Raw genomic sequence first — 18606 nt, forward strand, 5'->3', positions numbered from 1 at the left:
TGGATATACTATACGACTGTGTTCTTATGCTGAGCCCAAAATTTGAGCCCCCCCAGCGTGCCCCCTTCAGGGAATTTTGAGAATTTCCGATTTTTCTAGGGATCCTGGGGTCATCAGTTTCCTCCGTACAAAGTTTCAAATTTCTGAGATTTCTGGAAGTGCCTCATTAATTCACGTCTTTTTTCATTTTTAAATATTTATATATACATCGCTCCAGCCCGACTTGCTTTTATATATATAGATGACGGATAAGCATGAGCACGTTGAAAAGTGCAGACTTCCACTTCGAGATTCATATCTCCTAAACGGTTTATGATATTAAGAAACGGTTTGCGCCATCAGACGCCTCATTTATCGCTCTACATATTTGTTTCTAAACCATTTCCTCGTACCTCCCATATTAAGGGGGTAAATTGAGATCAAATCTTGAATAGGGTGAAATTTGGGTGCATTTTTATCATTTTACATTACTTTTTGCCTACTTATGTATAAGCTAGAATCATGAAATTTGGTACACATATGTCCCTTAATCGTGCAAATGTGCGCACACAACGTGATGATCCTACTATTCTTATAAGTGTGTCAAACAATGAAATATACTTGTAAAAATCACCAAATTTACGAACAATCCAGAAATACGGCCAAATTTAACGTATAAGGGAGAGAGATACGACAAAATGTCACAGGACCAAAGTTGTAGATCACTCCGAATTGAAGGGACATTGTGCCATCCGTTTTGTGATACGACTTACCGTTTAGCCAAAAAATAGCTCAAAAGGAATGTCTGCACAGTCATTAAAATTGCCTATATATTTCGATATCTTAGGGGGGTAAAAAGTGAAAAATTTGAACATCTTGGAATTTTCCCGTCGGTTAGGGACCAAACGCTATAATTTCACCAAATATCAATTGTCTACTTCGTCTGGCAGGTTGTGCCGCCATTTTGATTTGGGGGGATAGTGGATAAAAATGAGGAAATTCTCGAAAATTTTTAAGCCCACGAAACCTATAGGTTATCGTTTTGGATATACTATACGACTGTGTTCTTATGCTGAGCCAAAAATTTGAGCCCCCCCAGCGTGCCCCCTTCAGGGAATTTTGAGAATTTCCGATTTTTCTAGGGATCCTGGGGTCATCAGTTTCCTCCGTACCAAGTTTCAAATTTCTGAGATTTATGGAAGTGCCTCATTAATTCACGTCTTTTTTCATTTTTAAATATTTATATATACATCGCTCCAGCCCGACTTGCTTTTATATATATAGATGACAGATAAGCATGAGCACGTTGAAAAGTGCAGACTTCCACTTCGAGATTCATATCTCCTAAACGGTTTATGATATTAAGAAACGGTTTGCGCCATCAGACGCCTCATTTATCGCTCTACATGTTTGTTTCCAAACCATTTAATCGTATCTCCCATATTAAGGGGGTAAATTGAGATCAAATTTTGAATAGGGTGAAATTTGGGTGCATTTTTAACATTTTACATTACTTTTTGCCTACTTATGTATAAGCTAGAATCATGAAATTTGGTACACACATGTCCCTTAATCGTGCCAATGTGCGCACACAACGTGATGATCCTATCATTCTTATAAGTGTGTCAAACAATGAAATATACTTGTAAAAATCACCAAATTTACGAACAATCCAGAAATACGGCCAAATTTAACGTATAAGGGAGAGAGATACGACAAAATGTCACAGGACCAAAGTTGTAGATCACTCCGAATTGAAGGGACATTGCGCCATCCGTTTTGTGATACGACTTACCGTTTAGCCAAAAAATAGCTCAAAAGGAATGTCTGCACAGTCATTAAAATTGCCTATATATTTCGATATCTTTGGGGGGTAAAAAGTGAAAAATTTGAACATCTTGGAATTTTCCCGTCGGTTAGGGACCAAAAGCTATAATTTCACCAAATTTCAATTGTCTACTTCGTCCGGCAGGTTGTGCCGCCATTTTGATTTGGGGGGATAGGGGATAAAAATGAGGAAATTCTCGAAAATTTTTAAGCCCACGAAACCTATAGGTTATCGTTTTGGATATACTATACGACTGTGTTCTTATGCTGAGCCCAAAATTTGAGCCCCCCCAGCGTGCCCCCTTCAGGGAATTTTGAGAATTTCCGATTTTTCTAGGGATCCTGGGGTCATCAGTTTCCTCCGTACAAAGTTTCAAATTTCTGAGATTTCTGGAAGTGCCTCATTAATTCACGTCTTTTTTCATTTTTAAATATTTATATATACATCGCTCCAGCCCGACTTGCTTTTATATATATAGAAGAAACTTAGACTCTGGGCATTTTCGTAGTTTGCATTGTCCACAAAAGTTTTTCCCACGTCATTCATATTCTGATGAGAAAATGCGTCGATCTGCTTGTGCTATATTAAGCACATGTTCTTGTAGGTTCCGTTTCAGCTCGCTGTTTTGTTATTCATTCTGAAAACGAAATACAATACAGACGATCTTTTAACTTCAAAGATGTCGCGCGCGGTCGCGCGATGCCCTTCGATAAGCAAAAACCAATAGATCATCCGCGCGGTCGCGCGTTGCCCTTCGATAAACAAAACCCAATAGATCATCCCACTATTCGGCAGCCAGAACTACACTATCCAGCAAATTTGGGCATAATATACAGCATTGCCACATCTCCAGTGAATACCTACTGTATCAATGAGTGTGCTCTTTAAGTGAAGTCTATGAAATGTAAACTCATATAAGTGAATGCTGATCATAAGTGATCCCTTATTACTTAAGTGTTCACTTATGTAACTTATAAGTGCTGACTATGAATTCGGCCCATAGCCACATCCTCACGGTGTCCCTTGAGTAGCGCTTAAAATCATGCTATTAAGCTTCAAACAAGAGTTCCTCATTTACGTCAAAAAATAAGAATAGCGCAACATCCCTTGCGAAGAACGGACATTCATCTAGTTTGCTAATATGAGAAAGAATTCGATTTTGATAAAACTCTCTATCAAAATAGTCATTTATAAAAATTTAGCTGAATATATTTATATTTCCAATAGTGTGGTGGAGTTTCGTGAGTGTATCCAACAAATCCAAATGAATATAAACTATCAAATAGGTGAGAGTAATCAGTAGATGAATGAAAGCTATACATGGTGAGGAGGCTAATTGTATGCAAGAGCTGCGTCATTGTGTAGAGCAGAGTAAAAGTCAATGGTACTATGAGCACTGCCAAACATTAATGCAGAGCAAACCATTAGTTAAACAGCATTTCGCCTTTTAACTCCATCGTTGAACAATGTTGTTCTCTATGAGCATTCGTGCGTGATGTTGTTCAAAATGTTACACTGCTTCTCAACACTAATGTAACAGTATATGTTACATTATCAAAGTATCAATTCATTATTAATAATTGCCATGCATTATTGTTGCTCCAGAAATATTATGAAATACATTGTTTTCCTATCCAAAAGGCAAAATTAATATTTGCGTGCCAATTATTCAGAAATATAGATTATACATATTCACCAGCAAACGTACCATTTACAAATCTCATTCAAAAATAAATACAGTGGATAATACTACAGGTAGTTTAAGCGTTTCTCAAAATCATACATACATACATACATACATACATACATACATACATACATACATACATACATACATACATACATACATACATACATACATACATATATACATACACTAGTACCCAAAAGTTAAGCGTAATCACTAAACGATGCCATACCGCCTGATAAAAATATCATACGGATTGCTGAACAAACGGATGCTGAATCACACACCATATGACACACAACTTCCCCAAATAAACAGTGTCAGAAAGGTTCTGATAGCTAAGGTACACCTTTGACAACAACTAATAAAACTTGGCAATGTCTTCCACAACAAAATGCTGTTAATAGGATGTATGGTTACCCCTAACGGCCACACATGCTTCGCAGAGACGTGGCATGCTCTCTATGAAATGGTCCAAGAGCTCTTGTGCCAGTCGATCCCATTCCTCCGAAAGGGCAATGTGAAAGTCTTGGAGGGTCCTTGGTGGAGGCTGACGGGATACAATTCGCCTCCCCAATACTTCCCAGGTATGTTCTATAGGATTCAGATCCGCAAACCTCGCTGGCCAGTCCATGCGATGAATGTCTTCCAAAGCCAAAAATTCATCCAGCAGAGCAGCGCGGTGTGGTCGGGCATTATCGTCCATTAAGAGGAAGTCTGGACCAACCGCACCTTTGAAGAGTCTAACATGTGGTCTCACTACCTCCTCCCTCTATCTTCGAGCGTTAACAGTGTCGTTCCACCCATGAAGATGTGCAGGTCCGTACGGCCATTCAACATGATGCCGCCCCACGCCATGACGCCACCACCATACTCGTCCCGTCCCACGATGTTCCTGTGGTTGTGTCGCCTACCCGGTTCTCCCCAGATTAATGTGCGAGGGGAATCGTTCTGAAAACTGAAGTGGGATTCATCTATGATGAGCACATGCCTTCATTCATTCATGGTCCAGTTTCGATGTTGACGGCTCCACAGTAAACGGGCCCGTCTCTGTGCTGGAGTGAGCGAGACGCACACCGCTGGACGTCGGGCAAAGAGCTCTGCTCGTCTGAGCCTGCGGTACACAGTTTTCCTGGAAACGGCAACCTCTGAGACAGCTGCAAGCTCCGAAGACAATTTTCTTGCAGGTGCAGTCCGATTTCGTCGGGCGGTCAAGACCAGCTATCAGTCCCGCTGTGGGGTGGTTACCCTTGGTCGACCTGGTTCTGGCCTACGACTGACATCTCTTGTGTCTCGAAATCGTCTCCAAAGCCTGGAAATGGCACTTTGTGGCACATCCAAGGATACGGCGACTTCGGTCTGTGTCTGGCCTGCTTCCAGGCGGCCGAGTATTCTACCCTGCAAAACGTTGTGCTATTATGTCGTCACGTTCACCACGAAGCTACACTCCACACACTATAACAGGGCAAACACGACTGAGGGAATATGGGGCGCAGGCACTGGCTGTGTTTACCTTGCATTTACGCCGCTAGTCAAAGCAGGGAACACTCCTTCCTATACAGAGCGAACACGTAAGGTTGGTAGGTTCATATGTCGTGCGATTTGTGGTCTATTTCCTGTTGCCTTGCTTACTCGTAACTTATGCTTAACTTTTGTACACTAGTGTACATACAAATATACATACATGCATACAAACATACATCTTCTTTATATACCATTAAGCCTTTCAGCGTTCAGTCTGAGAGTCTCTGTAAATTTACTAATCGCCGCCACAATCACCCATTTGTAACTAGTTCTGTGACCTCGTTTAATTATATAACTCTTATCTTTAAATCGTTAGAAACTGAGTCAGAGCAACGTTATGTTGGTCTTCCTCTACATCTATTACCCTCCATAACAGAGTCCATTATTCTTCTAGGTTACCTATCCTCCTCCATTTTCCTCACATGACCCCACCGCCGAAGCGATTTTATGCGTACAGCTTCATCCATCGAGTTCATTCCTAACTTAACCTCATTCCGAGTACCGTCCTGCAATTATTCTCACCTGTTTGTACCAGCAATCATTCTCGCTACTTTCATGTCTGTTACTTATAACTTATGAATAAAATGTCCTGAGTACACCCAGCATCTACTCCCGTAAAGCAAAGTTGGTCTAAAAACAGACCGATGTGAAGAGAGTTTCGTCGGGATAAGAAGAATGTTTTCTGTGTCTCTAACCCTTACGAATTCATAATTAAATGGAACACAGTTTCCTTTGGAATTTATAATATTATTTAGAGTTATTTCTTCCTACCGTATATAATATTCTTAGCCTTAAAATGAATCTCATAGTAATTACTTTTGTGGTAGATTGTAACTGACATATTTGTATAATCGCTCAAAGAAAGAATTAAAACATGATATTGTGTATGCTCCTCCCATTTAACATTTTGCCGACTAAATTTTAATTATTGTAAAATTATTATTCACCTCTCTCGTAGGTACGACCCCTGTGGAAACCCACAACAAACATGATATCTGTAAGTTAAATCAGTTCTGAGAAAAGTACCTACGAGGAACATACATAGTACAATGCACTCATTACCTTTTTGAGCTATGTACATTTTGTTTAGTGGGCGACGGCAACATTATTTCATTTAATTAAGGAGAAAAAATAGACATTTTGTTCATTTTGGTGAAATTGTTTTATGACTGAAACTGAAAGGATTGAGTTTCTTTTTTTTACTTGTCACAAAGTTATTCCGATGAATTCAAACAATTTATCACAGTAATAATGCTTTGTTGCCAATTGTAATTTTACACTTAAATCCCATTTTTTCCCCATAATATTCTGCCAAATGTAACAAAATTTGTATTGTATAACTTATGTATCACAGCTATATTAAGAGACCTGCTTATGGAGTTTTTGACTGAATATTTTTTTAAGTAGTAGGAATTTTTAAGGACAAAATTTTAGAACGTAAAAATTACACAAACTTTGGTACGATATATCTCCTTACATAAATTATGTACAGAAAAATCGATACGTAGTCCTTTTAAAAGAAGTATTATCTACCTAATTACGTATTTACATTAACATTTTATTTAAATTTAATGAAAAATGGAATTAAAAGTTTTAAAAAATATTTTGGAAAAACTATTGATTGAATACGAAAGAAACGTTCGTGATACCTCTAATTGTATGTAGGTGACAATCTCACAAAGTTTCGTAAAAATCTATGCATTAGGTAAAAATATATTTTTATCTCCGGAGTGTCGCCTTAATGAACCTGAAATTACAGGTTAATTATAGATCCCAGAATACTAAACAAATATATAACCTAAATTACTAGTATAAAATGGAAACATGTATATATATCAATGTCATTATGGGTATGTGTGTATGTATGTATGTATGTATGTATGTATGTATGTATGTATGTATGTATGTATTACATCTCCCCCTAAACCACTAGGGCAATTTCAACCTAACTTGGTACATTTATGAGTCATTATCAGGAGACAAACCGCGTGGGGACAAGAGACCCCCAGCATCCTTGCGGAAGGGGCCGAGAGGGTGAGGTATAAAAATAATCGGAAATAGTGTCGAATCCATACATTTCGGGGTCGCTGAGATTAATGGTGACACTCCGGATTCTTTATCCCTTAGAGGTGGGGGGCGATGGGGGCGAAATATCGAAATCGAAAATAGTGTCGAATACATAGTTTTCGGGGTCGCTGAGATGAGATAATTTTTTAAGTAGTAGGGATTTTTAAGGAAACTGTGTTCCATTCAATTATTAACTCGTAAGGGTTAGACACACAGAAAACATTCTTCTTCTCCCGCTATTTTGAATTTTATGTCCAAGTTCAGCCTCCTTTGCGTGGGGGGCCGGGGGGACGGAGATATACAAATAATGGGAAATATTGTCGATCCATAGTTTTTGTGGTCTCTGAGACGAATACTGAAACTCCAGACTTTTTAAAATCATAGTTCAGTCCCCTTAGGGATGAGGGGGCGGAGTGAGATATAAAAATAATCAAATATAGTGTCGCATCGATAGGTTTCGTGGTCGCTGAGATGAAGAGGGATGTATTGAAACACAACCGATAGATGTCTCACGAGTAGTACACGGTATGCGCTTATCGATCGTCATTTGTTCCTCTATGTTTAAAATTGAAGTTGCCTTGTTCACTGACGAAGTTAAAGTTTTAATATGTCGCAATAGCAGAAAAGAAAACAAGAAAATATTCCGATGTTAAAAAATCAAGGTCAATCGTATTCATACCGTCAATTTCCAAAGGAGGAGCCCTCCTTCCGTAAAAAGTGGTTGCGTGCCCTTCGTCGACAGGACCTGAGAAATAAAAGGGTGAATCACAACATCAAAGTCTGCTCGAAGCATTTTGCAGTGAAGATGTTGTTATTACTGAAACGTGTGAAAACCTACAACCTTTTATCCAGTCAATGACCGGATCAGGGATGGTATGAATGAAGCCCCCAACTTGCGGCTGCCGAAGCCTGTCGCACTCCCCTGGGGTAATGATTAATGACTGACAGATGAAATGAAATGATAGTCCGACTCGTTGGCTGAATTGTCAGCGTACTGGCCTTCGTTTCATAGGACCCCGGCTTCGATTCCCAGCCGGATCGGGGATTTTTTCGGTTTTGATTTATTTTTCTGGCTCGGGGACTGGGTATATATGTCCATCCCAACACTCTTCTCATCATATTCAGACAACATACCGCATTACCAACCACCACAGCAACACGCAATAGTGATTACATCCCTCCATTATAGGGTTGGCGTCAGGAAGGGCATCCGACCCTAAAACAGGACCACGCCATAAGACCTATCTGTGTCGGTGCGACGTAAAGCCCCTAGCAAAAAAGCAGGACCAAATCAACATGTGCGACACAGTTCGCACCCGCGACCCCACAGGTGTGGGAGAAAGCGGTAGCAAAAGAAGAAGAAGATGAAATGAAATGAGAGTGGAGAGCGTTGCTGGAATGAAAGATGACAGGGAAAACCGGAGTACCCTGAGGAAAACCTGTCCCGCCTACGCTTTGTCCAGCAGAAATCTCACATGGAGTGACCGGGATTTGAACCAGGGAATCCAGCGGTGAGAGGCAGACGCGCAACCGCCTGATCCATGAAGGCTCTACTGAAACGAGTGAATGAGATAATTAATAAATCATTTTATAATAATTTAGTGACGTTCTGATTAGTTAATATAACCTATTTCAACAAAAATAATAAAAATTAGTATCGAATCCATATTTTTATGGGTCGCTAAGATGAATAGTGACACTCCAGAATTTTTAAAGTCCATGTTCAGCCCCCTTTTGCATACAGGTTGAGAAAGGGTAAAAGAGAAATTGTCCAAAACGGACAATAACGGACTTAAGTATGTTCCGGTGTAGCTATCAATCAAAATTGATACAAGTAAGCCTTACTATCTGGAAAAAATACTGTGGGAGGCAAGGCACTCTAGAATGATGACGTAAGGGGGCGAAATATAAAGATAACTAAAAATAATCATTAATAGTGTGGAATCTATAGTTTTCGGGACTACTGGAGTGATTTCAGCCAAACTTTGTACACTTATGATTTACTATCTTGTAATAAACAGCGTGAGGGTGTGACAACCTGAGTACCCATAGGGGTGGAGAGACATAAATTAATCGAAATAATCGAATCGATAGTTTTCGTTGTCGCTGAAGTGAATAGTGACACTCCAGATATCGTTTAAGTCCAAGTTGAGCCCTCATCGGCAGCGGGGTGAGATGGGTTGAAGAAACGATAATGGCCAAAGTGACCGAGATTATGGATATTTGTGTGTATGTTCCAGCATAGCTACCAACTAAACTTGGTAAAAATATTACCTACTATCTGGAAAAAAATACTGTTTGGGGCAAGACACCCCTAGAACCCCTAGGGAACGGGGTGGAATATAATTATAACTAAAAACGACCGATGTTAGTGTTGAATCCATAGTTATCGGGGGTACGGGAGTGATTCCAACCAAACTTGGTACACTTATGACTTACTATCAGGAGACAACTGTGTGAAGGTATGACACAATTAGAACCCCTAAGGGTGTGAGTAGGAGGAGTGATATAAAAGATTAATCGAAAATAGTGTCGAATCCATAGTTTTCGTGGTCGCTGAGATGAAAAGTGACAAACCACATTCTTTTTAAGTCCAAGTACTGCCTCCCTTCACATAGGGAGTGATAAAAGTGAAAAACAAAGTTTTTAAATTGACCGAGATAATGGACGTGTCTACGTTCCAACATAGCTCTCAACCAAAATTGAAGTATGATTTACTAACTGGAAAAAATACTGTGAGGGTAAGAGAATCCTAGCCCCTTTCTGCAGGGCTGAAATTTAAAAATAATCGAAAATGACCGATATTTGTGTCGATAGGAGTTTTTGGAGGCGCTGAGATGTTTTGAATGGATGAAAACCATAACGGTATAAGTGACATTTTAAAAGAAAATTAGTTAAGTGCAGGATATATCTCCGGGAGGATGTATCCCTTCCACCAGCAAAGAGGTACAGGTGATAGCGGTAATATTCTGCGCTCTAGTGATGGGTGGTATAACTACAAATAGCATGCTTTATATGAGTGTTGGTTTAAATGCCTTTTTCTCTGAATGACCAAAATGCTACTTATACCGTTATGGTTTTCATCCATTCAATTGTGACAATCTGGATGCCGCTTATGACGTTCAGTCCAAATCGGCGGGAGGGTGAGAACGGGTGAAGAAAATAAAATTTCCAAAGTGACCGAGTTTATGGACGTATGTGTGTATATGTTCTAGCATACCTCTTAATTAAACTTGGTACATATATGACTTGCTATTTGGAAGAACTTACTCCGATGGTCAGATACCCCTAGCACACCTAGGGGTGGCAGTGAATTATAAAACGTACATGAAGAGGGGTGAAATATAAAAATTGTAGACAACGACAAATATAAATGTACACTCCATAGTTTACGGGGTCGCTGAGGTGAATAATGACACTTCGGACGTCGTTGAAGTCCATGTTCAGCCCTCATCGGTATGAGGATGAGAACGGATGAAAAGGAATATGTCCAAAATGTCCAAAATTACAGATGTATGTGCGTGTCTTCCGGCATAGCCCTCATACAAAATTGGTACACACATGCCTTACTACCTGCAAAAATTACTATTGGGGTAAAGTACCCCTAGAACTCCTAATGGAGAGGGTGAAATATAAAAATGAACGAAAACGACTGATATTAACATCGAATCCTCTGCTTACGAGGTCGCTGAGTTGAACTGTGACACTGTCGATGCTGGTTAAGTCATACTTCAGCCGCAATCAGAGTGGAGGTCGAGAAAGGTTGAAAATAAATGTTAAAATAATCGACATTATGGATGTAAGTTGGTATGTTCCAGAATAGCTTCCAACGAGGCTTGGTACTCATATGACTTATCTGACAAAAATGAAATACTATGGAGGTGAAACATCTCATCCCCCAACTAGGGGGGGGGGCGGGGGCGGAATGGGAAGGGATGACATGTAAAAATAATGGAAAACAACCGACATTAATGTCGAATACTTTGTATATATGTCGCTGAGATGAATTGTGACGCTCTGGATATCGTTTGAGACCACGTTCAGCTTTGATTGAGAAGGGGGGCCGTGAGCGGCTTAAAAGTAAATAATCTAAAATGACCGAGATTAGTGTTGATTTCACTGCTTTTGGGGTCGCAAGGTTCATTAGTGAGAATCTTAATAATTGAAATCGTGTACGCTTATCTATAGCGTGACAGGTAAATACGTAAATATATCACTTATTAATTTTTTGAAAGGTTATAACACCTTCCAGACAATTTAAGCTTCCACAAGGACAAACGTTTACTCCATAATTAAATAATCTGGTACTTGAAATCAAACACATCTGAATAAATCTAAAACTACGTAATAGATCGTAAAATATCAATCATCACCTATAAATATTCACTTCACACATAACTAACTGGTAATACAAATCTTAAAGGTGAACATTCAAAAAATATCCGGGCAACGCCAGGTACTACAGCAAGTGAAATATAAATATCAAAGTAGAAATTTGTGATTTGTGAGACATTTAGCACATTAATATGAGTTTGAAGTAACTGGTGTGTTAATATTCAGATTGATCCCTTCAGTGCTGTGAGGATACGGACTTGGATGATAATTTTTAATGATTCTGAGCCCGCTGGAAAAGTCGAAAGGAAGTCATACCGTTCTTAATCATGTACCTGGTACCAACCGTTTAAGTCCTATCATTTCAGGGTTCTTTGTTATTTATTACAATAGTAGAGGATACGCGGGTTATACAAGGTGTCCTTGAAATAGGTTTTAATATTTATAGAGCAGACAGCACGCAACAAACTAAGGAAAAAGGATTCTATAAACATTGATTGCAAACCAAATATCTTCGGAGTTATGGCCCGCTACTACTACTATAAATTATCATGATGTTCCAGTAATTTACAGTGTCTCATATGTAACAAAAGACATAAATACGTTCCTGTGTCACTGGAGAATGTTCCACTACAAGAAATACTGCAAATGTGGTAATATGCATGATTGGGCAACGGTCCATTTTCATAGTAGGGTTAGGCGACACCTAACATGGATGTTCCATGAGCAGTGGATTGATACCTTGCCCTCTCCGTTTGCCTGACCTGAATAAATACTGCTTACCGGTAAGTCTTAAGTATCATTCGTTTTATTGAAATTAATATTATAAACAGAAATTAAATATAAATATAAGAAGCATTCAAACTCCGCCATTGCCGGTCCCAAGCCCGGGGCCTCATCTTGCAAGCGATGGGGAAGGAGGAGGGGGAGGAGTAACAACCTCGTAAAAAACTGGGTCCATCTGGCTCCGGATGGTAGCACCCTGTAAGGGCCCCTGCCTAGGGTTACAGGTGAAATCTGGTCAACGGTCTCGAAGGCGGATGAGGATTTTAATGTCCCAACGGCGGAGAGCGCGGAAGAACCTAGTGGAGTAAAGCACGAATAAAAAATCATTTCGGACTAACAATCCGATCTTATCTTGGAATTAATTTTCTACCTTGTACAATGTACAATTTCAATTGCAGAATGGAAAGTCCGCTGAATGAAAGCACTACCCCAGCTGGTAGCTCGGAAGAGAAATCCACCATTGCATTATGCAATGCATCGGGACCTAGGGTTCTGGGGAGTCCCAACATCTGCAATAAGGGTGAGTCGAAGCATCCTTGGAATCCTTTCAGACTTAAATTCAAGAGGAAATTCTTTGCAGGCACTCTTAATGTAAATTCCTTGCTAAAACCCGGCTGGAAATTTTCTTAGATAGACATGAAATCCAGATCTTAGCAGCTCAAGTGACACGGTTTATGGATGAGAATGTAACAGAAACCAAAAATTATAGAATCTTTAAAGGTAAACCAGCAATAAAAATTATGAAAGGAATGCCACTACTAGGTACCGCCTTTTATGTCCATAAAGCAATAGTTGATAATGTTATGGAATTCAAATCTAGTTCAGAAAGGTTATCTATTCTCACACTTAAATGCAAGAACAAAAAGTATACATTTGTTAACTGTCATGCACCAATAAATGAAGATAATAGCAAGAAACCAAGTAAAACTGAAGAATTCTGAAGTCTTCTAGATGATGAAATGTCAAAAATTCCAAAATCAAATCTTATTAATCTACCAGGTGATTTTAATGCACAGATAGGCAAAGAAAAAGTTTTCAGCGAAACAGTAGGGGCATATCCGGCACACAAAAGAACAAACAAAAATGGCATGAGACTAATTAATCTCTGTAAATCCTTTCACCTAAAATTAATGTCGACCTTATTGAAGAAACTTCCAAGTAAGGCTACAACATGGGTGTCCCCAAATCCGATGTTAGGTGAGTTTCAGTTGGACCATGTAGCTATTTCTCAAAAAAGTATTAAGGAAATTATGAATGTTAAATTAATAAGAAGTGGGGAGTTTCACTCTGATCATTACCTCTCTAAAATTAAGCTAAAGCTTCTACCTCGCAGGAATCAAAGAAGGCCGAGAAAGTTAATGAAATACAGCATAGATAGGCTCAACAATACACAAGCAACTATAGAAAACTTTCAGGAAGAAATTAAAATAACTGAGCATGGCAAATGGCCAGAATTATCTAAACAGATTAATAGTGCAGCAAAGAAAGTATTTGGATCAGTTAAAACTAAAAAGAAAGGATGGTGGAATAACATATGTGAGGAAGCACTTATGGAAAGAACGAAAAAGTGGAAAAAATGGAAATGTTCCGGAAAGAATGAACACTATGAGCTATTTAAACAACAAAGAAAGGAAACAACAATAATAATAAGGCAGGTTAAAAGATCTTTCAATAAATCGCAGCTAGTAGAAATTGAGAATAATTTTGTAAGAAATAACTCCCGAAATTTGTATCAGACCTTTAATAATAACCTGAAAGGTTATCAATCCCGGAGCATTTGCTTCAGAGATGCAAATGGTAATATTGGCCTTAACAATGCCGAGAATTGGCAAAACACTTCGAACACCTGCTGAACTGCCCTGAGCCAAATCATAAATTAGCATTTTCAGAAATTCAGGAAAATCTAGAAGCTGATTCACCTCCAACAGCGGAATAAATAAAGGAAGCATTAAAAAATCTTAAAAATAACAAAGCTAGTGGGGAAGACTACATAACAGCTGAACTTTTAAAATGGGCTGAACCAAAAATTATAGAAGATCTACAAATAATCTTTGAAGAAATTTGGGAAACAGAAAAGATCCCAGAGGATTAGAAAGTGGCTCTAATACACCCATTACACAAGAAGGGTAACAAGCAAGATGTCAACAACTACAAACGTATCTCTCTCTTGCCAGTTGCTTACAAGATATTCTCAACAATACTGCTAAATAGTGTAAAATCGACACTGGACAGTCAATTGGGTGAATATCAAAGTGAATTTAGAGAAGGAAGATCTTGCTCCGAACAGATTTTCAACCTGAAATCTATAATTCGACAGAGATTAATAAACTCCAAAGATATAGTTGTAACATTTATTGACTTTAAAAAAGCTTTTGACTCTGTTGGTAGGGAAACCCTAGATAAAGTAATTCGTGAATTTGGAGTTAAAACTAAATTGGCAAACCTAATTCGTGAAACACTTACAGACACTATCTCGAAAGTAAAATTTATGGGTGAAGTATCTCGACCTTTCAAAATAAATACAGGTGTCAGGCAGGGCGATGGTCTATCTCCACTCCTTTTCAATTGTGTCATGGAGAAAATTGTAAGAATTTGGAATGAAAAACTGAAAGAATCTAAAATATTGCCACTCATGCTGGGGAAGAAGAGCAAACGTGTTGCAATAAATTGCCTAGCATTTGCAGATGACTTTGCCATACTTTCAGAAAGCCTTACAGATGCAGCAATGCAAGTCAATGTCCTTGAAAAGACAGCCAACATGACAGGCTTGAGAATCTCTGCCGAGAAAACAAAATTTTTGACGAATATAGAAAGTGCCCCGAAGTTTTTAGTAACAGATATTGGTCAAATAGAAAAGGTAAAGAAATTCAAATATTTGGGTGAGACAATTCAAGAAAATGGTTTAGAAAAATCTGCTATAGAGGAGAGGATACAAAAGATGGAAAGAGCGTACGGTATAACTAAGAATACTTACAACAAAAAGTGCTTATCAAGAAACCTTAAAATAAAGCACTACAACACAGTAGTGAAGCCAGAATGCCTTTATGCCAGTGAATGTCTACACTGAACTACAAGCTTGATAAATTAGAAATATTAGGAAGAAGAATTATAAGGAAAATATTAGGTCCTCTAAGAATTGCAGAATTTTGGAAATTAAGAAATTACAATGAAATTTACCAGAACGTAGAAAAGATATCAGAAACAATAAGAAAAAGGAGATTGCTATTTCTTGGACACATTTACAGAATGGATGACAATAGACTAACTAAACGAAACTTCAAGTACCTTTGGGAAAAGAAATCAACTACCACCTGGATTCAAGAAGTCAAGAAAGACCTGGAAAGGAACAACATACGAGAAGAAGAATTATTGGAAAGAAAGATTTTTAGGAAGAAAGTCTTACAAATGGAAGGATTTCAAGGGAGGAAGGAAAAGAAAACAGGCATACAGTGGACTGAAGACAGGAAAAAGAAACACAGTGAAACAATGAAAGAATACTAGAAGAGAAGGGAAGAACAACTAAGGAGGAACAATTGAAATTGTAACGTGGTCCTTAGAAGGCCGGAACGCAAGAAGAAGAAGGAAGCATTTATTTAAATTTTCGTTACGTTTTTAAATAGCCCACCTGGTGACCATGATCGTTAAGGCGTTGATGTCTATACGGCCTGATACTGAGGTCAGCTGGTTCGAGTCCCGATGGTCGAAAAAAATTTCACCATCAGAATGTTGGCGGACAGGGTTGGAGAGGTGATGTCTAATGACTAGATTGCGTGCCAAAAGCTTGCATTAAATTACAAACTTCTCCGTAGTTATCATATGGATTGAGGGCATATGACGCTGTTGATGGTGATTCGTCCGTCGGATTGAGACCTAAAGCCTTGAGCAGACCCCTTGGTGCTATGTGCCGGCACCGGATTTCACCCTATCCCTATCTACTATCATATGTCACGTCAGTCATTTCATCTCATCTCATTAACTTCTCTGATGAGGTTGACGTCAGGAAGGACATCGGGTCAGAAAACTCACTACGAAGATTCATCTCACTTCATACCCGAACCCGCAGAGGAACGGGACAAGGGTTGGACATACACACGTTACTCATTTAAATAATTAAGAATTTGTTCTCCAAAATAGTCCGGTTAATTTTCTTTTTTCGTTTCCTTTATGAGACGTCACTGTCAAGGATAAACTTTTCGGTTTTTTTTCTTTTTGTTTCCAGCAACATTACATTTTGAGTGAAACTGTACCAGACTACAAAGAGGAGTCCCACATGTCATTGTCCAGCCCTACACCGAGTGGTATTCCAGTTAGTAATGGTTCCATGTCTGTTTCTTGGAGCTGCGCATTCTTTGGAGCCCGGAATGCAGTGTTAAGTTATTTCCACAAACCAACACGTACTACAAGTGTGGAATGATAAAGCTGTAGAGTCGAAACACGGCACGAAGTTAGCGGACTCAACTTGCCGACTATTGCATTCCTCACAAGCAGTAAGTTGACCTACATGTTTAAACAGTTGGCTTACCTTATCAGTACAAAGAACACAATAGTATCATAAACTAGCTGCATGCATGCTATAACTTGTCCGTATCAGTTGTCAAAACCGTGAATTGTCTGATAAACACAGTTACCTCCATTAACCTACATTAACACAGCATATTTCTTTCAACAAACTCTGTGAATATCTCTGAATCTGAGGATCTACTACTGAAATGAAAGCTCTAAGTCATTATGTTGTATGATTAAATTAGCGAGTAAAAATTGCATATTGAATCGCAATCTACCGTAAAAAAAGCTATAATAAGATCAATTGAATTATTCTCCTCCTAGATGCACTGTATACGCCCAATCTTTGTCCCTTTTCTCTACGGGGGTGGTGAATCTTCGTAGCGAGTTTTTATGACCGGAGGTCCTTCCTGACGTCAACCTTACCAGAGGAGTTAACAAGATGAAATTAATGACGTGATGTATATGATGATAGGAAGGGAGATGGTGAAACTCGGTGTCGGCACATAGCCTGCACTGAGGAGTCTGCTCAGAGCTTAACGTCGCAATCCGACGGACGAATCACGATGAACAGCGCCATATCCCTTCACTTCGTATCCCTCCAGCAGGCGCGCCTAAACATGGTACATGACCAGGCGCATGGTGTACTTTATACCCCACACTTCAACAACACATAATAATAGTAAATATCTCATTTTAATTAAATTTTATTTATCGACATCACTAAGAATTACAAGTGTTAGCATACTAAACACTTTAGCAAGTGAAAATGCAACAATAAATGTTATTTGCATGCTTGAAAACTTTTGAGAAATTGGATCCGATTACACAATCATCTTCTAATACACAGTAACTGCGCAAGTTCTAATGTATATGTTCGTGTGAGTCACAGTGCCATTTACCATATCTTTATCAACTATTTTATGGAAGGAAGATATTTCATCTTTGATTCTTCTTGCATTAAATTGAGGTCCAGGAAATTCTTTGACATTTTTGGTTTTGGCTTTGCATTCCTTTGAAAAATAAGTTTTCCTCCACCTGGTATTTTTGTCTATTCCAATAAAGTATTCATAACGTTCATTTTCACTTCCTTCTAAGTCATATCCGTCCTCTTAAGTGAGATTCTCTCAGATTCCGTTTTGTGATCGCTTCGTATTCCTCATCTGATTCTGCGCTGTCTAAGTTGTCCTCCTCTGGCTGTTCGGAAAGTAATTTGGCTATTTCCCCAGGCGCTAGTATGCTAAATATACGCAAAATATATTGTAATCTTATAAATAAAGTTTTAGGGGGTCCGCTGTCTGTAATTCATTTTGTTTTGCCAAATTTTCAAATATTTATCCGTTTTAGGTCAACTCAAGACCGAATCGGTGGTTTTTACTTTTCGTGTCTGTTTGTCTGTTCCACCACCACGTCGACCCGGGGAAGGTTTCGATATGCATATCATTTAAAAATCTTTGAAAAGACGGGGGTTTTATAGGAAAACCACAACGGTTTCCTCCATTTTCTCTTATACTATTGATTTTCTGTAAACTCTGTGGACCGTATGTGAAAGGTCTCTTCATTATAAACAACTTTCGTTATGTTCATAATTTACCTTACTCTTCAAATGACGGAGAAATTTACTATTTTCTGCCGATACCATGCTCTGCATTGAGTGACCCACAGACCGACAACGAATATATCGGTTACCATGGCAACGTCTCTGACCGCTTGCCAGCAGGGAAGTGACGTATTGCCATTTTCCTCATCATTCCTTTAAATTCGTAGTTGTTCCTTGGGTAGAAAGCAAGAGAGTCGTCAATCGGCCATTCTGCGGGATATTGGCGGAATATCATTGGAGGTTATAACCGTCCTCGAATAGCTTAAGTAATAACACAAATATTCATCTTCTTATCTGATT

The sequence above is a fragment of the Anabrus simplex genome, chromosome 1, assembly GCF_040414725.1.
Source record: "Anabrus simplex isolate iqAnaSimp1 chromosome 1, ASM4041472v1, whole genome shotgun sequence".
Taxonomy (NCBI): Eukaryota; Metazoa; Arthropoda; class Insecta; order Orthoptera; family Tettigoniidae; genus Anabrus; species Anabrus simplex.